At 42.3% G+C, this 23,332-nt stretch overlaps 1 protein-coding gene across 4 annotated transcripts in view; it reads right to left on the reverse strand.

Moving 5' to 3' along the window:
- The window catches only part of LOC146871272 (uncharacterized), a 777,218-nt gene that overhangs the window by 407,338 nt on the left and 346,548 nt on the right, over nucleotides 1-23,332 (reverse strand). Inside the window, exon 1 of one of the 4 annotated variants that reach the window (XM_085650741.1) lies at nucleotides 14,513-14,683. The exons of 1 other annotated variant lie outside the window; for it this stretch is intronic. The gene's annotated coding sequence lies outside the window, so the exon portion shown is untranslated. Of the gene's footprint in view, nucleotides 1-13,327; nucleotides 14,312-14,512; nucleotides 14,684-23,332 lie in introns of those variants that run through there. 2 more of the 4 variants (XM_085650754.1, XM_085650731.1) reach the window with 2 other exon arrangements.

The raw sequence follows: 23,332 nt of genomic DNA on the forward strand, positions 1-23,332 counted from the left end.
GGGGGCGTGGGTACGGGCCGTACCACCATAGTGGCGGTGACGTAAGGGTACGGGTGGTACGGCCCGTACCCACGCTCTGGGGGCGTGGGTACGGTCGGTACACGCGTACCCCTACATCACCAAAACAATGGTGGTACGGGCCGTACCCACGCTCTGGGGGGGGGCGTGGGTACGGTCCGTACCCACGCTCTGAGAGGCTTGGGTACGTCCCGTACCACCATTGTGGTGGTGACGCGTCCACTTCCGTTGTGGCGGGACGTGGGATTGGTGGACACACCCCCCGAAGTGACCAGACCATGGAGGTAATTAATGTGCAGGATGTATTAGTATTTTGTGGGGTGTGGGTTATGTTTCCTGCCCCTTGCACCCCCCCCCCCTTGGCCCCTGGGGGTTGTTCTGACCTTCTGCGGCGTCTGCGTCGGTTTCTGAACACGAGGTCGTAGGCTATGCGGGCCGGGATGATGCGTAGGTTGGGGTCCATCGCTGTCCGTCGCGTACCGGTGCTCCTTGTTCGCGTCGTCCTCAATTTCCCGGCAGTTTTTGGCTCCCGTAAAAAATGCTACGTGCGGAGTGACGTCGGCACGAATCGTACTTGCTGTTCCGTAAAACGCTGCCTGACTCCGTCCGGACGTCGCGTATGCGCCGTCCAGAATCAGATGTGTGTGTATTTTTTGGCCGGTCGGTGTTTTTTACGACTCGTACGGAAATGGTATTTCTGTGCGAATCGTACTTGCGAGTTTGTAAGGTGTTTTTCCCGGGTACAAGTCGGACGGCAAAAACGCTCCGTACGACCATTCGTACCCGGGTTTTACCGGATCGGAATCGGCACCATAATGTCTCAGGGCTTAACACAAACACTGGTAGGAACCTTTGTCTATTATACATGCAGATCTGTAATCACCTATACAGTTATGTATACACCTTGAATTACAATTTCAATTAGTGATGAGAAAAGAAAGTGGTTAAATGGTTTTTATACAGAATGTGTTTGTATAATAATTGAAAAGTATAATTTATAAATTTATTACAATACATTTATTTATGTTTATTTTTTACAGATATTGTTTATCATCATTAGAATAAAGTTGTCATGCTTGAAAAATCAAGAAAGAGAAAAGAACAGTTAAAGGACACTTATGCGAAGAAAATTCAACAAGTATTGGATGACCAACATCATGTGGCTAAAAAGAAAAAGTCTTCCGGTAAGACAAAACATCCATTAAAAAAACTTACAAAGCCTAGAAGCAGTGTGCAGAATGTGCAAACTACTGCGAATGGTTCGACCACAAAAAAAAAAAAAAAAAAAAAGAGTATGAATTACAGGAAAGGAAAAAAAAGATTCGATGTATGGTAAAAGAAGGCAAAATCAGTATAAAGAAATCCGTAAAAAAAAAAAAAAAAATTATAATAGGGTGGTTTTTAACTTGCTTAAAGATGTGAAAAAATATAGAAAAAGAGCATTGTTTTATAAAAAGAAGAAGCATATTGAATGAATTGTTCAAAAGGCTTTTGAACTAAACAGGAAACTAGTCATTTTAGTTTTAAACAGAATTCGATCATTGGATAAACCAGTCCATTTAATGAAGGCCAAAAGCAAGAGGAAAAGAGTAATTAACTAATTTTTGTGATTCTTTTTTGGGGTGAATGGAAACAGTTGAAGTTCAGAGCCTTTCTTTAATGAAGAGAGTTATTTACAGACCAATAATTTATTGCATGCAGTTGATACCAGTGGTCGAGCTTATGAGGTTAGAAATGGTTGTCCAATTGAGAAAGAGAAGATGGTTCCTATAAATGTAGAAGAAGTGTTAGCTGATGAAGTTCTAGGGAGACGTCCTAAAGCCCCAGTGTACACTTGGGATTGCAGTAGTATTTGTAGTGTACGACAAGAATCTATTTATATTTTACGCAATTTCTTACGAGAATATAGTAAAAGAAGTGTTAAAAGATTAATATGTTGCAAGGACTAGACCCTTGTAGAGTGAGAAAAAATACTTGTTTGCAAGGTCATTCTCTGGCTTGTCTTTCTAGGAAAGTACGTCAAAGTGTTTTTCACCATTTCAGGATGTTAGCAGTACATCATTCTCAGATGCGGAAGTTATTCAGGAGATTGTATTATGCAAAAAGTCCAGCACTAATGTTAAATGAGTTGAACATTCCTCTTTTGCGTGGATCAGTATCAGATGTGAAGGTTTGTGATGAAATTGAGTTTTGTTACTTTGGAGCTGAACAAGAGAGTGCAGAAACTGACACATTAATCGAAGAAAATGTTGGAGAATGTGCAACATAGTACTACAAAAAAAATTGAAGAACAAATTACAAAGTTTAAGGTGATTTCCGGTGAAAGGCCAAATTATTCATGTATTTGTTGTCGGCGAACTCACTATAAAAATCAGACTAGGACTGATCTATATTTAAAAAATGAAACAGAAAATAATGATAAGTGGAAGGAATTTGCAACTTATTTGTTGGTAGAGAATTGTTTTGATTTGGGTTCTGATCAGCGTATTTGTAAATATTGTTATAATAAATTGGATGAGAATAAAAGGCCTGCTAGAGCTGTGCATAATAATCTAGAGTTGGTAACTATTCCTCCAGAATTGATAGATTTAAATACCTATGAGTCTATTGTCCTTCAATGTGTGCACCCATTTCAGGCTATTGTTCGTATGGAGCCTAAAACAGGTAAATTGCCTCCTTCAGATTTACAGAAAGGATTACAAGGAAGAGTTGTATATTTACCTCTAGATTTAAAGAAAAATATTGAAAACAATTGGTGTAGAGAATGTAGAAAATGAACCACTAGTTATTCTAGTTAATGGCGTTCCTACTAAGAGCAAGAAAATCTGGCAAGAGTTAGTGGATGTTAGGAAAGTGCAGAAGGCAACATTGTATCTGATTAAAAACAATGCGTACTACGAACATGTGTATGTGGGAGAAGAAATACTTTCAGCAGAAGATACTGAAACATCAAGTGGACATGTCCAGAAGTGAACAAATCTATGAACATTACAGTGTACATCCACTTCATTCCAAAGAAGTGATGGGGAATACTATGGAGTTATTCCAAATGAAAAAAGCAAAAGGGAACTTCCATGAGTGTATGGGGAAAAAAGCTTGGAAGCTCGTTGTTTTCCACAGTTGTTCCCAACAGGAAAAGGTGGAAGATATGATGAACGACCTGTGCAGATTCCTGCATCTGAATATCGCACAGCAAGATTGTATGCAGAAGATCCAAGATTTCGACAATGTATCCCATATAAATTTCATCTTTTGTTTGAGAGGGACTTGTCTGGACTTTCATATGCAGTGAATCACATATTGAAAACAGGAGAACATCTTCAAAATGTTTCTGCAAAGGAATTTATTGATAAAGTACATCAAAGAGATGATCATTTAGAATCTCAGCTGATTAATCTGATGACATGTCAGCGTGGCACTAATGAGTATTGGTACCGTCGTCATGGAGAACTTAAATGTATGCTAAGAAACTCCTATGTGGTTCCTTACCCTAGGCTGTGCTGAATACGCTTGGGATGATTTATTTGAATTTCTTCGAGAGGCAAATTAGAATATAAAAAATATTGAATACAAGACACCTGGAGAATTGTGCTCTTTGGCTCCTGTTAATGTATGCAGGTATTTCAATGTATAGATTTGAAGCTATGATGTCTTTTATCTGCAATAAAAAGAATCCTCCTCTTGAAAAAGTTGTGGATTTCTTTTGGAGAAAGGTGTATCAAGCTCGCGGTGCTCCTCACATACATATGCTCATATGGATCAAAGATGCCCCCAAATTCGGAACTGATTCTGATGATACTGTTTTGTCGTTCATTGAAGAATATGCCACATGTGCCATACCCAAAAGCACAGAAGAAAACACCTTAAGACAACAAGTCTTATGATTCCAAAGCCATCGATGTGGAAAATACTGTCGACGAAAGTGCAAGTCTAAGGAAAAGTTTTATACCAAATGTCGTTTTGGATTTCCACGTCCTGTAATATCAAAAGGAAGAGTAAACCGTTTTATGTCAGTAGTGAGACATACCATCACTAGAAAGTCTCCCAAAAATTCCTACTATTTGAGAAGGTGTGAAGAATCAAAATACATAAAATGATTACAATCCGGTTATTCTCTCTTTGTGGAATGCTAACATGGATATTCAGTACTTGGCGGATAATTCCATTGCTGTCGCTCGGTATGTAACATCCTACATTACAAAATCTGAAAAGACGGAATTAAAAGAAATGTGGGAAGAGATTTCTCACAAGAAGAGTCTAAGTAAGAAATTATACAGTTTTAGTTTGAAGATGTTATCCCATCGAGAAATAGGAGCGTATGAATGCTCAGATCGGTTATCATCTGCAAGTTTATACTCCAAATCTAGAAGAATCATTTGGGTGAGTCTAGGTCTTGCTGCAACACAAAATCGAGTACTTAAATCTGTACAAGAAATTGAATATTTAGCATTAAATGAACCAGAAAGTACAGATATTCTTAAAACCAATATGCTGGACACATTATCCAAATAGAAGTCATCATTTTGAGAACATAGGTCTCTATGAAGTGCTGCAAAACTACACTTTTAAACAGAATACTACAGAAAACATCAATGATGGAAAATATGCAGTGATTGGTTCAAAATAGAGCATGAAGGAATCACTATTATTTTGACGGAAAAATTGAAAACAAAATTGGATTCTTTAGAAAAATCTATTTCTAAAACTGCAGGTTTAGAAAATAATTTTTATGTATGTGTAAACTGTCGAGTTACTTTGCGGCGTAATTTGGATGTAGAAAAAGGGTTAGTGAATGGAGCAATGGAAAAAGTTGTTGATTTTGTGACTTATCAAAAAAAAGATGGAATTGAATGTTTAAACATCAAATTTGATCAGATTGAAGTGAAACAAATTGCTCGTTCTGCTCGTTTTTTGCTTGTTAAAGATTTGTATGTACGTAGAAAACAGTTTCCTCTTTCTTTGGCATATGCAGTGACTATTCATAAATCTCAAGGATTAAGTGTAGACAGTGCTTTGGTGAACATTGGAAGTACTGGGTTTAAAGAGGGTATGGCATATGTTGCTTTGTCCCGAGTCAGAACTTTATCTGGTTTGTTTTTGATTGATTTTGATGAGTCGAAGATTACTGCAGATGCAAACTGTGTAAAAGAGTAGAATAGGTTAAGAAGAGCGTATGCTCCCCATTTAGGGCAATATCCTGTATTTAAAAAGCGTGTGGTAGGTCAAAAAAGAAGAAGATATGAGAATATCTGTAGTGAAGTTATAGAGAAGGAAAAAAAATCAAAATAATGTTGAGATTGCAAGCAAAAAGAAAAAGGACACTGTAGAAGAGATTGTTGGTTATCAGTTTGAAAATACTTCTGGTATCAACTGCTATGCTAATGTAGTGGTCAATGTTTTTTTCTTGAAAGATTGCAGCAAATTGTGGAGAATCGTGAAAAAAGATTTTGTTCCTTGTTGCATTCTGTTTATGAAAAAATAGAGAACTGATAAAACTAAAATGCAAAGCGTTTCTGATATTCGTAATATTTTGGATATATGTTCTGGTTCTACACAATTTACGCAGAATATCCAACAAAATGCTCAGGAATTTCTAATGTATATGCTTACCGTATTGGAAAATGAAGGCATAGAAATTGAAAATCTTTTTGGCCTTCGTTATAAATGGGAACATCAATGTGAAAATTGTATGTTTACATGTAGCACTGACAGACACTGAAAGATTTATATATTTGACATAACCAGACTGTAAATCAGTGCCTTTCAACAAACTAGTTAAAGCAGCAAATCAGAACATGGAGTGTAGCCAATGCAACTCAGAATTGTTATCAACATTATTTATACAAAGATATGGACAATATATAATTTTAATGATGCAAGGTTGTACAGCCGATGGAAGAAAATTGGAAACTTTAATTTAAAAAAATTGACGCAAATCAACTATCAATATCAGGAAGAACTTTTGTAGCAATAATTTTCCATGATGGTCCTTCAACATCTTGACATTACACTGCGTATTTAAAATGTGATAAGGGATGGACATATTGTAATGATGCTCAATTGGATTTTAAACAACGTTTGCCTCGCGAATTACCAAATTCCTACCTAATATTTTTAAAGCCAAAGATTTAGGAACAAAATTCAGCGTATTAGGAATATGTTAAAATGTCTTAATATGATTACTATTGGACAATTTCAGTTTAAAGGATTTTAGCAATACCATTTGGCCCTGAGGAAAGGTATACATTTGAATTATGGACTTTTTGTTGCACATTCTCACAGCATATATTTTTTAGAAACATCATTTACAGTGTACAGGTCGTACGTTGCAGTAGATCTTTCGCGGCTGCGCAGAAATCCCGTTCCGCCACGATACCTTTTTGCGTTGCTTCCGCCATTGCTCTACTGCCTGAACAATCGAGTTCATGGATTTCAAGATACTCCATTACCTGCTGGATATCGGGAGCGATTGTTGGGATGTTGGCAAGGCATACCTCCATTCGCCTGTCGAATGGGCAAGTTTTGCAATAGAAAGATGGTTGCACGCAGATTGTATATGTGTAAATAAATGTCATGTTGTAGCTGGCTCAGATAATGGCAGGCAGCCGAAAAGTTGTTTAATTTTTTAAAGGTTTTGATGTAGCTTCGCGTAGAGGCGTATTCTGTCGGAGATGCTTATTACCACAGGGAGAGCAGTCATTTTTTACAAGCAAAAATAGTAGTAGGATGGCCGCAAAGAGCGAGAATTTTGGGCACTGTTCCTGTTATTCCAGAGATGATCGAATGAATGAAGTGTGGTATTCTACCAAAAACAGTTTGAAAGGCTGTGAGAAGGCCGGAGGAGACCGTATTAAAAAAGTGTGCCAGACCTAGAGTGTGAGATGTGTTGAAAATTGGGTAACAATTCACAAAGTGTAATGGGAGGTTCGAATTTAAAAGGGACTGTATTTTACTGGAAGTTTGTGCTATCTGCAGGCGTTACATTTCTTTAGAAGAAGTGAGGGACACTTCTGTTCTGAAGAAAAGCGCTTTAGTTTGGTTAGTTTAATGAAATCTGTTTGCAAAGTAGGGATTCAAGGCCAAGTTGAAGTTTGGGAGTTAGTTTGTGTGGGTGGGAATAGACATTGCTCGGTTTGAAACAGTAAGGACATACGGTATGCCACCTCACATTCCGTAGGAGTGCATGTTATTGAGAAGCAGATCACTGCCGTTAGAAAGCTGTGTGAATGTTGGTGTGATAGTGGGAGATGGCATGCTTTCAAGAAAGCAGGCAAGATTGGGGGCTGTAAGCTTAGAAGTGTCGTGCAGTTGGAAATTCTTGCATAGTAATGAATGACTGCCATTGTGGTCACAGTTTGCACCTGTGAGAAAAACTTCTGTATGCTCCTTAAGACAGCGATATGTAAATGGGAGAAACCACTGCTCGTGATTAAACACGCTACCTTATATAAATCGCATACAACATGACAAACAACATGTACACCTATCAGACACAACGACACTACGTACTGTGGGAACCGTGGCTAGCCATGTACACAAAGCAAACATGGCATAGCACCTCTGTTAAACAATGCAGAATGCGGGGAATGATGGGAGCAAAGTATGTGCGAAGGTGGTAAGTGATTCTCGATTATAAAAGTATACAATGCAAAGTGTTGAGAGGATGTGCCGGACAGACTAGAGTATGCAGAGCACACACATGTACATGTGAACATACACTGATGGTCTATTGAGTGAAGTAGATAGTGGACGGAACCATAATAGTACAGTCAGTAGGGAAGATTTCGAAAACATAGCGCGTACGTGCCCTCCCCCCCCCAAATCTTTAGCGTAGTGGGTTGGCTCGGCATGCGCAAGGCTAGCGTAGGGGTATGAATAAAAGGCAAGTTTCTCTGGGTGTGGTTCTCTTCCGGAATGGCGAACATGTCTGCCAGGTCTGCGCAGCTTACACCGCCACGAGGTTGATCTCGTGAGTGAAGGTGGCTGCGTGAATGATGCGCTCAGCCTGCTGGTACTCAAAAAACGTTGTGGCGGCTGCGACGCACATATGCCCCACAGTTCACCTTTCGCTACCGCATTATGTGAAAGAGGGCCCACCACGTACCGGCGGAAGCTCCTGGGGCGAGGTCTGCGAGGTCGGAAGGTTCCTCAGATCAACGCTGGCTACCGCGACACAGGCACACTGTGTTCAGTTTGAGGCCCAGCAGCGTGGAGTGCTCTGTATACTATTAACACAGTAGTCGAACAGGTACAAACAGTGGAACGGTGTCTTGATCCCACAATGGACGATGTTAGAACTGCATCTGAGAGTGGAGATGAAGGTACTCTCTTGGAGCAGGTGCAACCAACTCTAGGTCACAATAGTAGAACGTTGTTTTGATTCCAGAATGGACTATGTCTGATATTACTTGCTAGTGGGTCTTCACAGAACTTCTTCTGTTCACGTGCATCACTCTGTGCTTCCGTAGGTAATTGCTGCACATGATTATTGGGCTTGGCTGACTGCAGTGGATGGAGTAAACTGCGCTATAGCAGGTCCGAACAGTGAAACGGGGTCTTGATCCCACAATGGACGATGTTAGAACTGCATCTGACAGTGGAGATAAAGGTACTCCCTTCGAGCAGGTGCTACCAACTCTAGGTCACTCATCTTTCCAGTTGAACAACAAAGCAATGGGGTGGCCCCATTGATATTTAATGTTGAGATCACGAAACTTGTCCGTAACTGGCTTGAAGTCTTTTCTCCTCCTAAGGACTTTGCCTTCCGCCCCCAGAGGGTACTCACCTGATACGTAGGTTGTTATGCCTACTTCGATTTTCGAGGTCCCCCTGTTTAAGCTTTAGGCTAATATTGTGTTCTTCCAGTTCCGCCATCCATCGCCACAGGCTCTCGTGGTCCTCAGATCTGGCGTCCATGGTGCACTCGAGTTCGTCCACCCTTCCGCCAATTTCTGTGATCTCCCGCCGGATGCCCAGCAGCCCAACTTTTAAGTCTTGTTTGAGAGATCTGATTTTGTCCTTGATCTCATGGCGGAATGAGGTCGTAAAGACCCTCGTGATCGGCGTATCAGGCTGGGCCTTTGCTGCCGCAGGATACAAAGAGGTGGCTGTAGCCTGGGGCTGTAAATTGGTTTTGGACCATAAAGAAGCTACCAATTTGCCCCTGGTCGAGGTAGGATCCGAGTCTTTGTGACCAATTAAGTAAGCCAGAACAGTACTTGATGCCAATTTTGTCGAAGCAGATGTGTTTTAATAAAAGTGCAAGTTGACTGTCACTCTGCTTTTCAAACCCTGTCCCTCATGATTCCATCCTCTTTCCACTGTCAAGCCTTGACTCCCAATTTATGCAAACTTATTTTCAATTCCACCACTGGTGAGCATGCAACCATATTACGTAGAGCAGCTGAGATTTTTGTGTGCTTAGGTGTGACAGTTCCAAGCATTGTGTTTTTAGGTCTCGCCTGACCCAGCGCATGCGCTGGTCTGGCGAGACTTATTGAGAGGGCTCCAAAAAGTGCTACCAGGCCAGCCTAGAGCTACAGTGAATGTGCGCGCGCACACAGCTTTACCGTCATTACTTTCACTTTTGCGGCCGCATGGCCGCTTGGCATAGCCAATAGGTCTCGCTTTTGGGACCTTATAAGTGTTTAGTTATGCAACTGTTGCATGGCTAAACACTTATAAGGTCCCAAAGGCGAGACCTATTGGCAATGCCAATGCTTGTTATGTCTGCCATTGGAATTTCTTGTGTGTGACACTTTGAATAACAGTTTCATTCCATTTTTAAGGCAATTTTGAAATGCAATTAGATCACTTTCAGGCCTGTATCCACTGTGCCCAATAAAATCGTCGTAAAGCTTCTTAATTTCTAATGCAATGTCACAAACCCAAGGCCGTTCTTATATATTCACGCTCAAAGCACTACTGAAGGTATAGATGAGAGGGAATTTCCCAGCTGGTTTTAACAGTTTCCTGTACCCATAAGCACTATTCTTTGCAGGGTGATGCATACTTGCTTCTAACTGTATGCACTCCTGCATGTGTAGATGTCTCAGTGATGAGGAGTGCTGCCTTCTTGCTGCTGGAAGGCATATGGGATTCAGGGAGAACCCATCCAGTATATAAAGGAGAGATACAGTAATCTAGTCAGAGATAAGAGAAAGCAAGGATCCAATGGAAGGCATCAGAAAGGTCACCACAAAACACCATGTCATCAAGGACAAGGTGCTCATGTTCTGAATTGTTGTTTAACAACGAATCTACTGTATTTTGGAAATTGCAGTTCTGTTGCGCTTCATTTGAACTAACATACCAATAATTTGAGACCGAAATGCCCAGGACTTGAGCCTTGCTTACATAGAGTTATTGAATACACTCTATAAACAGTAAGCCACACCAAGACCCACCAGAGGGAGCATGCCTCGTGTATGGGAAAGTGGGATAAGGTGGTATAATCACACAGTGAACTTTTAATGGTCCATGTGAGAGGTGCATAGGAGAAGAACTGCTCCCATGTCCCCAGCAATAGGAGAGGTGTGTGCAGTCAAAGCCCCTCCCACTCAAGCACATAGCTGCGGCAGTGTTTTTACTGCTTATGTCTTAGTATGCGCAATACTTAACGAGTCTATTGGCGTTCTTCGGGTACTATTAGTTATACTTGAGACAAAAATCACTTAAACTGCATTATCATAAGCAAACAGCAAACACTGATGGGAGCTCACTTAGTACAAAGAAATGTTAGATATGGCAACAGTTTTCTTTAGTTTATTTCTGCTAAAAGTTTGACGTCACCTCTATACATCCTGTATGACCAATACAGAATATATAAATGATGGAGCTTCGTGCCCCTCCTATAGTAGTTCTCTGTGTAACCTCTGAGTTTATACACCAGTGTTTCATAGAGACGTCTCAAATATAAGCTGCTAGTGACTGGATCAAAGAAACCATGCTGGGAACTAGAGGCTTTGTGGCGACTTTCATGGCTTTGAGCTGAATGGCTAGTTTCTTCCGATGTAAAGCAGCAGGGCAGACTGCACTGGACAAAAGGATTTGATTCGCTGTCACACAAGTCTAGCTGAAGATATTGCTGGAGCGGGTAGTACAAAATTTTGTATACCACCCCCCCCCCCCCCATTCTGCATGTTTATATTAATCCGAATAATCAATTAATGGTAATATTAATTTGTTTTAAGTGATAACTATCCAATTATATTAACAAAAGAATTACACATGGGATTTGCATTTTGCATGGCTAAACTAATTGTATACTAATATATGTACGTATACTAATGGTAGAAAATTAGAATATTGCATGATATATGTTGCTTTTGTGCCGTAATTGTAAGTTGCACCAGATGACATCGCTGGGTGACTATAAACGCTTTGAATGTTGCTATTATGCTAGATAATTACTTACACATAGGGGAATTAGTGAGGGTTTAACATTTTATTATCCATTTCAATGTTTTAATTACGTTTTGTGTTTGTTTTACTTAAGTTGACCATTTGGGCCTAAGAAAAGATGGCTGACTGAGACACACGACGTGACTGCTACCGTTTCATGAGGTTTTGGGTGAAGTGCGCATGCGCCAGCAACAGTGGCCTTGTCCTGACCCCAGGCAAGATGTACCAACCAAGGTCGTACTGGGAGACTTGCCAGGACCACAAAACAAAGGACTGTCTTTAAAACCGGAACCAGCAAGTGTGATGACTTAATCTAACGGACTATGTGAGAACTTTACCGAATGACCCCAAACCAGCCAATCAGGGCTGACTAAAACTGATTTTTGTTACATTTTGACGTTAGTTGCATTATAAAAGTGGGTAGACAAAGCGAATTAGTAATTCCTTCTTTTTGAGCGAACTTTCATTTTCCTGATTTATGCTGACAGAGAGAACGGTGACACTGCAGGACAGCTGTTATCCTGATTCTTTGAAAGACTGAATTGCGGCCTGACTTTGATGAATTTAAGATTTTTCAACGACTTGACTGACTTAGAGGACAACTAATAGCCAGATTAGGTAAATATGATGTTCTGCGGTTTGGTCGATGATTTTCGAACATTTGCAATTAACCCCTTCCATGCCCATGACGGAACGGTTCCGTCATGAGCATCCGTTGCGCTGTGCTCATGACGGAACCGTTCCGTCATGGCCCCGCCCGCGCTCGAACCCTTCAGCACCGCGGGGGAATTCCCGCCGCGCTGAAGGGGTTAATTAGATAAACGATGCTTTGATTAATAGACAAATGTGTTGAGTTGTGTTTTTGAAGAAATTAGATTAAGAGAAGGGCATAAATAAAAGAATAGAATTACCAAATTACAATCCAACTAACTGATTCATCGCCAAATATCACGAGGTTTGAAGTTAATAAAGGTATTCAATGTATATTAGGGTTTAGGTGAAAGATATTCCTTTCATGTTAGCGTATGGAAACTTATCCCTCCCGGGAAAGCAGATCAATGAAGTGTGAGTGTTGGTGTTATGGGCCCCACCAATAAACGTATAGAGTTAATGTGTTATTGCGATATTTGGTCTGTGACGAAGGGAGGATTTGACATTCCACGCTGCATCAAGATCAGCACTCAGGCCCCAGTAACTTTCAAATGTTTAACTGTGAGAGAATTAATAGCAGATTAGGCCCAATGCTATTTAAACCATTGCATTGCATTTAACACACAAGGTAGCTGCTGCTTAAGGTACTGAGCTATGTGTTTGCCCAAGGACGGACATGTTCTTCATGTTGAAGTTATTTGCAACATCATCAGAAGAATGAAATAAATGTAAAATAGCACATGCACAATGTGACAAACACATACTGATAAGTTCATATTATTACGGTTTTAAAACATGCAATGGAAACCCAACATTACTAAGGAAAATGTACTAATCCCTCTTTAAAGACTATTTGGCAAACCAAAGATCACTCTGTATGTAACGGTAACATTCGCACTACCTTGGAGGACACTTTTCTGCATGGTACCAACCTGTGCCCAGTAGGGCAGACAGAGCCCTGTGAATATCTATTCTCCTGAACCACATTACATATTTTTTCAGTGAAGTATTGCGGTGATAATACATTTACGTTAGTCTGACAACTAGTGAGTGACACTTGGCAAGGGTGATTACATTAAAATACCCATGTTCAGTCATCAGGCTGCTGACTAGCCAGTACTCCAAACTAAAAACGAAGCTTACAGTGAGAGCCATCAACATGTAGTAATTAGTTTAATTGGGCTCCGGGTGCAAGCGTCCTAGTCTCAGAGTTAAACAGGCGGGAGGTAGAAGGTGCTGGGGCAATTAGTCTTACCAAGTGCAGAGCTGGAGTAATTCTTGGCCCAGTGTCTACTACAGTGTGCTTTCTTGCCACCAAGCCGTTCTCCCTTTAGACTGCGTCCACGGCTGGGCCCCTCCCGGCCCCAGAGTCCAGTCTTGTCAGCACAGTCTTTGGTCACCAGCAACTTAGTCTCTGCTCACCAGGACCGTGTCTCCTCGCCGTCTCAAATACCTTGGCCAGTCTCTGCTTCCAAAGTCGTACTCTACTGGCAGCCTGTGCTTTCCAGACAGATTTTTGCCCACCGTTTGACTCAAAACTCACAGCTGATTCCCGGTGTATTCGCTGCCCACGAGTCTGGTTCTTTATCACCCGGTAGATTTCAGCTCTATAGATTACACATGGCAATAACGTGTTGAGAATGTACCTGAACAGGCACTGATTTAAGAATATGGTCTCGCTCTCCGTTAGTTTTTCTCTTGTAACGGAAGTCTTCTGTTCTGCAAATACTTCATTGGGGGGGGGGAGCTGGGAGGGAGGGGGCAACGCTTTGCAGTGGCATCTAGGTGCTCACATCCAATCACGTAGAAGGAAATAGTCTAGTAGAGGTGGAAAGCGTAACGACCTTGGATTGGTTAATGAATGTTATGTGCTTAACCAGAGGGGCTTTTCATTGGGTGATTTTGAGTGTTCCTTTCAGTAGGGAAGTTTGAAGACCCCGATTAGTGGTATGGCGTATGAGATATTTATAAAAGTCTTGCCTGGAATGACTTGAGGGCGCAGCCTTTCTCGAATAAATCTCGCCTGCCTCAACCGAGTGTCACTTGTATGCAAGAGGGCTCAGGCCAACTGATCCGTGTATCCTCCCATTCCAAGTTCCGAAAATAACCGCTTTCACACAGTACAGCGTCAAAACGAAGGGAGATCGCGTATCAAGCAGTAACCACTACTATAACATGCGACAGAAGGAGACCTATTCGAAGATGGCCGCGAAACGTAAAGGCTGGAAAGTGGATGAAAGCGACACAAGACTCGTGGACTTTTAAAAGGTGCCCTGGGAGCCATACCGGATTGGTTGGTTCTGTACATGCCCGTGAAACAGCCCCCCCCCCCCCCCCCCCCCCAAAAAAAAGAAATGCAGCATCGATATAATGTTGTGAAAGTGTAGAATGACGGGATGAATATATATTAAACGATTTCTATACGTTGCCACCTGCCCACCTTCTTAACATGCGTTTATACCACTCCTTCATTCTCCAGTCACATCAGATGTCTCCGGTCGCTCACTCCTAAATTCTTTCCTGCTTAATATGGCCATCCCATAATACACCAGTGCGTGCCTGGTCGTCTTCTATTTCGATGAACAGCCTTGTTTCTGTAGTTATGTTCTTAAGATCGTCAAATCTCCTTGTATACTGACTAAGCACGCTAGATCTAGGTTGTGCTTCGGTTTTCTAATTCATTTAACCGTCACCGCCACTAACGTGCCTGGTTGAGGTGTTGAACTTCTAAGCCTACTTTTGTCGGACGTTGCGTATTTGCTCACGTGTCCGACCGTATTAGCTTGCTAGGGGGTTGCAATGGCTGCGGATACCGTGAGCACGAGTGGCGGTGTCGTAAAGAAGACCGCGGGGGTACGGCACTGGCTCAAGACAGCTTATGGCTGCGCAACGGACAGGGACGACTTTCGCAGGTACTAAGGGTAGGGGCAGTGGGATCGGAGATACGAAATAACCAGCAGAGCAGTAGCTCTCTTAACTTGAATAAGTAATAGTGACTTCCATGGCTATGGATGTTATAGCTTCCTTGTTTTTTCAACTAGATTTGTTTATTTTACAAACTTTAGTTTTATGAATTTTATATATCGTAGACTTGGCCTGTAGCCATCGGAGTGTTTTACGATTCAGCAGACCGTATCGATAACAAATAATATACATTTACATTAGTGGCGGAGAGAACACCGTGTTAGCCTACCCATGAGTTGGAGCATTTCATACGAGTTCGTTGTAAAACATAGCCGTGACAAGAAGGTGATGGTACAGTACCAGGAGATGGACATAAATCTTTTTTGCCGGAATGAGGTTGGCATGCACTTTGTAGTGTCTTAGGTCAAGGATACCAGACACTGAATATTCTTTTATAACGAGCTTTATTACATGCTTCGTACTCGGTCCCTGTCCCTACTCTAACTGCCGTTTCCTGCTGTCTCTCCTCCTCTTCCCGTTCCTCCTCCTGGCTCTGCCTACTCGACAACTATACCGCTCACATTCTACATCTTCCCCTCTTTTTAACAAAATTAAATGACTGACTTGTTTATAGTTCTTCAATTAGTCGTTTCGGTCTGCGGATCATACCTTGCGGAGCAAACATCGCGCCACGCCAAATCTCTTTCTTGGCTCCAGGGCTCCAGGACAGAGAGTCGCCAGTAGTCTCCCTCGCCGCCTCCCACCACATCGAGGCCGCAGTGGAGGAGGACTACAGTCCCCAGCAGCCCTCCAGTACCCGCCCACATCCGCCGGAAAGCGCGCCGGAGGCGCTACTTCAGTAGAGGTTCCCCCGGTGGAGCGGGGGGATCATACCTTGCGGAGCAAACATCGCGCCACGCCAAATCTCTTTCTTGGCTCCAGGGCTCCAGGACAGAGAGTCGCCAGTAGTCTCCCTCGCCGCCTCCCACCACATCGAGGCCGCAGTGGAGGAGGACTACAGTCCCCAGCAGCCCTCCAGTACCCGCCCACATCCGCCGGAAAGCGCGCCGGAGGCGCTACTTCAGTAGAGGTTCCCCCCGCGTCGCGGGACGCGCGCGGGCGTCGCCGGGCTGAGCCCGGGCAGAGGGCGGGCCGTCTGTGGCCGTCTGTGGCCGTCCGGGGCAGGACGAGGCTGGGCTGGGCCCCCCCCTTTGCATCGCCAAGCCGTACAGGTATTCACATAAACTATGGGGAAACGCACGATGAAGCCTATAGCTGTTAATACTGCTACCCCTATCGAGCTACCATCATCGATTGATGTATTACTGGCTAATGCCCTTACCATGGTTACCAACGAGATTGCGGACACCGAACGCAGGATGTCCTTTGGACTTCCTACTACTACTACCTTGTCATGCTCCCAGTTCCTTAATGAATCACCTACTTTGGGTCTCCCCCTCTCCCCTACAGTAACAGTTATTAAACCATCAGCCCAATCTGACATTGTAACTTCTATTACTGATACAACCAGCTTGGTGACTGTACCTGTAACTGTCCAATTAGCGGAATCCGCACCAGACAAAACAACACGTCCCATCACAATAACAAGGGAGAAACGTAAGAGAGGCCCAGTGAAATGTTCCATAAACAAAAGGAAGCAACCAAATCACTGTAGAAACCAACCAACCCCACAAAGTCTATGGAACAAAAATAAAGGAGATGACTGTGAAATAGTGTTATCAGGCTCCATTGTGGACTTATCATCGCAACTGTCACCATCGGATGAAGGAGCGGGAAGACCCACCGTCTCTGTTTGTAGACCAGAGTCTCCTGCCCGGGATAAGGGTATATGTGAGGCCCCTAGACTATGCGATGAGATCTTTGACAATTCGGTCAGTACCCAGACCGAGCATACTGACCGCAATAACCAATTCAAAGTCAATGGCAATCTGATTGAGACTATCGTTGATACCATTTTTAAGCAAGTTGAAATTCAAATAGCTAAGCAATTTAATCTTGTTTTTAAAAGATTGGACAAAATCGAAACCCTTGTAAAAAAAGAGGAAATTAAAAGGAAAGGCACTATGAGTGTGGATGTCGCCCGGGGTGAAAAAATTATGAACAAATTAGAATCATTATGTAATGATCTGAGGGAGGGAGGTTTGGCCACTATTGATGACTCTGGCCACAGTTACACTAAAAGCTTAACAGCGGTTAAAGCCGTCCCATCTAGCAGTACCTTAACCAATATCCAACCCGCACTGACTAAGGGCCCAAATCATGACTCTTTTGGAGCAGCAGGAAGAGCTACTACTAATATTGTGAGCTCGGACGCTAATCCTACTATCACTCCATCAGTAACCCGAAAAGATAGGACAGGCAATAAACCGGAGAGTGTAAGCGCAAGCAGAGGTGCGACAGTAAGAAATAGCACCACTAACAATCTAGGACCATCACTCCACTTACCCCCAGAAGCCTGCCCATATGTTCTTGTGCTAGCTGGTGTACCAGCCCTTAATGAAAACCAAAGCGAGTCATGGCAACAATTGCACAATAAATGCATTGATTGGCTGACTAAACATAAAGGGGCAAGATGGAACATATCTAATGAGATTATATCAACCCGTCGGGTAAGCTGGGTGGGCCCACAACACAAAAATATCAGTGGGGACTGCATAGTGATTAACTTCCGACACCCGAGCTCAGTAAGATTCTTTTTAGACACACACAATACCTATGCCAGTACATCGACTGTCATAACTCTTCACCCACTGGGCCATTTTTATAGGCCCCCACACAGAATATTTCAAACGGCCCCTAACACAATTCCTTTATTCAACAGATTCTCCGCTCTATCTGAATTAGGTAGCCTAGATTGACCACTATTAACTTCCTCCACTACACCGGATAAGGTTACTAGTACAATGTCTTTGGAAAGGGCAAAATTTATAAACACTCCTGAGCCCTGTCCAGATGGATTAACTTCACCCCTTGTAGTATGCCCCGACCTTCCCATTGCCCACTCTTTTCGCACCACTATTCCACCAATTGACACTCTTAGTATCATTAGTTGGAACATTGCTGGGCTCTCAAGCAAGATGAAAATTAAAGAGTGGGTTACATGGATAAGTCACTTTGATGTGGTAATGCTGCAGGAAACATGGTGCACATGTCCTCAATTACTGGAGGGTTTTTTCGCCCATAATCTTACTGCTTTGCCCTCCGTTTCGGGGCGACCAAGTGGTGGTTTATCCATCTGGGCAAAAGTTTCTAAAAACGTGAAAATTGAACCTTTACATGTGGTCAGTAAACATCTGATAGCTGTGAAATATGTTGCAAGGTTAAGAATTTGTCTTATAAACTTTTATAATAATGATTTTATTAACCATCCAAATCCTACTTTTTTGGAATTGTTTAATTTTATTGATGAAGTTGCAAATGGGGAAAAGTTTGGCCAATTTGATGGCATTTGTGTTGGTGGAGATTTTAATGCCCACATCCACCATACATCCCCGCCCTGTAGACGAGGTGTTGAATTATTGGATTTATTACATAGCAGGGATCTAGATGATGTAATGAGCCTATGTGGATCCCCTGAGGGAATTGAGCCGGCCCCTACTTACATTGGCCGTGGTAGTTCAACTACGATTGACTATATGTTTACCTCTTCCCTCCTTAGTGAAGTGTTATTTAGCTCTGAGGTTGTTAGTAGCCCATATAGCGATCATCTGCCCATAGTAATCCAACTTAAATCTATTAATAAACCTATAGGCCCTTATGAGACAGGAGCCCAAAATATTACTGTTTCTACAGATGGGCTCAGGATTGTCTGGAGAGGGATCGACAACCAAGAGATCCTATCTACTGTGATCAGGAATAATCCTCTGTTGATCTCCAAATGTTTAGCATTCGGTGGCCCCGACATAATTAAGTCTTTTTGTGATTTATGCACAGCTATAAAAAGGGCAATATCCAGACCGTCAAAAGAACACAATGTAACCGATCAAAGATGGTTTGATACTAATTGCTCGAGGGCCAATAGAGAACTCAGAAAGGCCTTGGCAGTAAAACCTCGAGATGTGTCCCTTGTCAGTTCACTACGCTTTAAATATAAACACGCACTAAAAGTTAGAACTGAGGAGCTTTTAATAAGCCACTGGGATAATCTAATTAAATCTGCTGCCCTAAAAGATTCAACTGGGTTTTGGAGAAACGTAAAGAACTTGAGAGCCCTGGGAAGTAACATCACCCCGATTAACTGCAATATCACAGGAGACTCATGGGTCACCCACTTTTCGAAATTATATGCGGAAGTTGGAGACCATACCGAGGATAGTTTCCCAGATAGCACCATAGCTATAACACTAGAGGAGGTAGAGGAAGCTATTGGAAATAGTGCCGGTAACAAGGCACCAGGCCCGGATGGCCTGTCTATCGACCAGATTAAATCTAACATAAGCTTCTGGGCCCCCTTACTCTGTAATCTTTTTAACAACTTGAGTAAGAAATCTATCCCCTCGACTTGGTCCAGTAGTACTATCGTACCTATTTTCAAAAAGGGAAATAGGTTGGACCCGGGGTGTTATCGACCAATATCATTGATCGATAATACCCTGAAGGTCCTTGGTAGGGTCTTATTTGATAGAATTAGCACATGGGCAGATGACAACTCTATCATCCACCGCTGCCAGTTAGGCTTTAGGAGCAAACTTGGCACGGTGGAACAATGTCTGAACCTCAACCTTATAATGGCTAAATACACAAGAGCTAAACAATCCCCTCTGTATTTTGGGTTCATGGACCTAAGCTCGGCATTTGATTTTGTAAATCGTTCCCGCTTATGGTCCATTCTTTTAAATTACGGCTTAGATGAACCATTAGTCCACTTTTTGGCCAACCTCCATTGCAACCTGAAGGCCCGCGTCCGAATAAATAATGAAGGCGAGGTCTCAAATGAAATTTTAATAGGCAAGGGGGTCAGACAGGGCTGCGTTCTGGCCCCCTTGCTTTTTATATTCTACATCAATGAATTAACCCACTCTTTATGTAACCTGACAAAAGACGTCCCTATGATTAACAAGAAACCAATCCCGGCGTTACTTTACGCGGATGATGCGGTACTTATAGGCCGCACCCCGAACGCCCTACGTATTTTAATCTCGGGATTTGTTGACTACATGTCTGACTTAGGTTTGTGCACTAATTACAGTAAATCTTTTATAATGACCTGTGGTCCTAAAAACTACAAAATCCCAAAGATTGTGATAGGCCAAAACTCCCTAACAAGCACTTGCACTTTCCCATATTTGGGCCTGCTATTTTCTAATAGCGGCTCGTGGCAACCCCACGTTGCAATGGGGAGAAATAAACTCTCAAAATCGATTAACTCTGTTATCTCTCTCCGTCAACCGCGCCAGGCGGACGTGGTTTCCAGCTTATTACAAATTTATCGGAGCCAATGTCTCCCAACTGGCACATACGGGGCTGAAGTTTGGGGGTTTTCGAACTGTTCCGAACTACAGAGAGAAGAGAACAGATTTTGCCGGAAAATTTTGGGGGGAGTCATTAGTGCACCAACTACTGTATGCCATAATGAATTAAAACTACATTATGTTGAGGATTTTATAAGAGCAAGACCCGCACTGTTCTGGTTAAGGGTCTGGAAAAACCCGGCAGCTTCCCTGTCCCGCGAGATTATTTTGGACTGTCTGAATTGCGAGAATGTCGACTTAATTCCCTGGATTAATGCGGTAGAAAAGAGCCTCATGAGTGTTAATTATGGTCATCTTTTTACATACCCCGACCAGATTGATGGCTCCCACAAAAATGTAGTGAGAAGGGCACTCTATCAGCACTACCACAAAGAGAGGGAAAGAGTAGATTTTGTGAAACCATCTATTATCAATTATTTACAAATCCAGGAATCATCTCTTGAATTCTCGACGTTACCTCAGCCCTATTTACGTAAAAAATTGGGCAGATGGAAGAGGACTTTACTCTTCAGATTCAGGGACCGGAGTATTATTAATCTTATCTGTTTTCCATTGGGTTACATTAAAAATCTGGAAAAATTAAATTGCCCATGTGACCATGGTGGAACCCAGAGTATGTTACACTTTATCTTTGGCTGAGGTTTTTACATGAAGTTTACAAGGCACTATTTAATCCCCTATTGTAGAAAACATGATTTGACCGACCTCAATCATGCTTATAGACATTTTTTAATGTTGGGATCTGATGAATTAATTTTTAGAGTTAGCAATTTTCTTAATGCTATTGTATGCTCACGCAGGTCCTTGAGAATTGATTAATTTTATACCAAGATATGCACTTTGCACTTTAAAACATGATCTGCACTAACCTAATGTGTTATAACGTATTTGTCTTGTTTTCATAATACCTATGTTTATCCTTTGCTATACACTGCTATATATTGTATCTAAGGTGGTTTTATGCATTGTACAGTATAAAGGCCATTTGAGTTTTCATTGCTGTTTTTATAAATTATATTTGTAAATGATAAGTTGTGGCCCAAAATTGCAGTATTATATGTGTATTTTTAAAACTTATTTTGTGCTTTTATGGATGGTTTTTGAAATCCGAATAAAGTCTATTTGAATTGAATTGAATTGACTCAAGTTCTTCGTGAGTATCAGGATGCTGACAGCCACGGCAGGTTGTTCTCTTCCTTCACTCCCGGGTTGCCCCAACATCTTCTGGAGCGACTCTCTCATGACTGGAGTGCACTTCTGAAAATGCGACACGCTCCTGGTAACCCTCCAGCTGTCGGATTCCGCGGTCACCATGGTACCCTTTTTTTGAGTAATCGTCAGAGGCTCAGCTCGGAATTTACAGTCCGTTTTCCTTTGCTGTTCCTGTTTGACTATGACGCGGTCCCCTTCATGTATGGAGGGTGATCTCGCTCTTCTTCGGGCGTCCGTATATGACTTCATTTTGTCTTTTCCACGGCGGTCAGCTGACATGACCTCTTGATGAATACGAGCGGGTGAGACCACTCTCAGAGCGCCTTCCCAGGAAGGTATCCGGGTTCTGATGGATCGACCTAGCATTAATGTGGCGGGGCATTTTCCTGTGGTGGCATGCGGTGTTGTTCTATAAGCCCTTAGGACTTCATTGAGAGCCACTTGAAGATCCCTTTTTAGGTCTCCCTGATTCAGCGCTTGCGCTGATCTGGCCGAGACATTTTGTAAACAGGCTTTTTCAAAGTGCTGCCGTGGCCTAAAGCTACAGTGCACGTGAACGTGCACGCGCGCCCTCCGTTGCACGTGATCGTAATCGCGATTGCGATCACTTTCACTTTCGGCCGCGTTGCCAAAGCTTGTTTTTTAATTTCGTCTGTTGCTCCTCGTCCAAGAAGGTATCCGATGGTGACTTTGTTTAATGTAAATGCTGCTTTAAACTACAAAAGTGCTACATTTTAAACATTTGACAACTTAAATGTTCACACACACGTGCACCCACCTTATATATTTTCTTGCCCGATTGCGTTGAGAAACGGAACCACAAAAAGACCTTGAAAATATTTTAAAGGCTTTCTTATTTTTAACTCTTGTATAGCGTGCCCGGACTGATGAGGGTTAGGGCGCTTTACAGAGAAAGGGTAGTTACAAATGGAGGTTATATTCAAAGCAGCCCCCTAAATCCAAGTGCATTAGATTAATTTACCGACCTGTGCGTTTCCACTGTTTAACTAAATGTAGAAATCTAACTCTTTTGTGACTTTGAAACGGTTACTTTTCTACATCTCTGCGCAGGGTATAAATTAACGCATTGGCACACGACCGTTGCTTGTGACGTATACTGCTTCAAAACGCTTTTAACTGAACGATAAGGGTGAAATTGAAAGAGGGGTAAACAAAATAATAAGCCAAGAATTTCGACAAAAATCACCCATTCTAATTAATAAAGGTGTACTTTCTTCCTGACAGCACATAGTCATAGTTTATATATAGGACTGAGTGATCAAGCAGGGCAAAGGCGGTGTACCTTCGGCAAAAAATGCATTGCACGTGTTTTTTTTTTTAAAGTCAAATATTCTCTCACTCTGCCACCTCGGGTCCATTTTTTCAGTAAATTCCGAAATGGGGCCGAGTCAGGGTGTGCAAGCGAAAAATATTTCACATAGTGCTGTTTGCCTGCCTTCTGCTGTGGCAGCATTTGTGGCTGTGGTGTTGGTAGAGGAATCTGCTGTGCATAGATGCTGGGCATAACTGCACCAGTCCCTTCCTGTCACTGCTGCTTCGAAGCAAAACATGAACTTGTTATCAGTTTTTGTCAGTGCTGTACTAGACTGAAGTAGAAACGTGTATCGTTTCTGCAGCACCTGCTCGTGGAA

This window comes from Triturus cristatus, chromosome 1_1 (genome assembly GCF_964204655.1).
Source record: "Triturus cristatus chromosome 1_1, aTriCri1.1, whole genome shotgun sequence".
NCBI classification, from domain to species: Eukaryota; Metazoa; Chordata; class Amphibia; order Caudata; family Salamandridae; genus Triturus; species Triturus cristatus.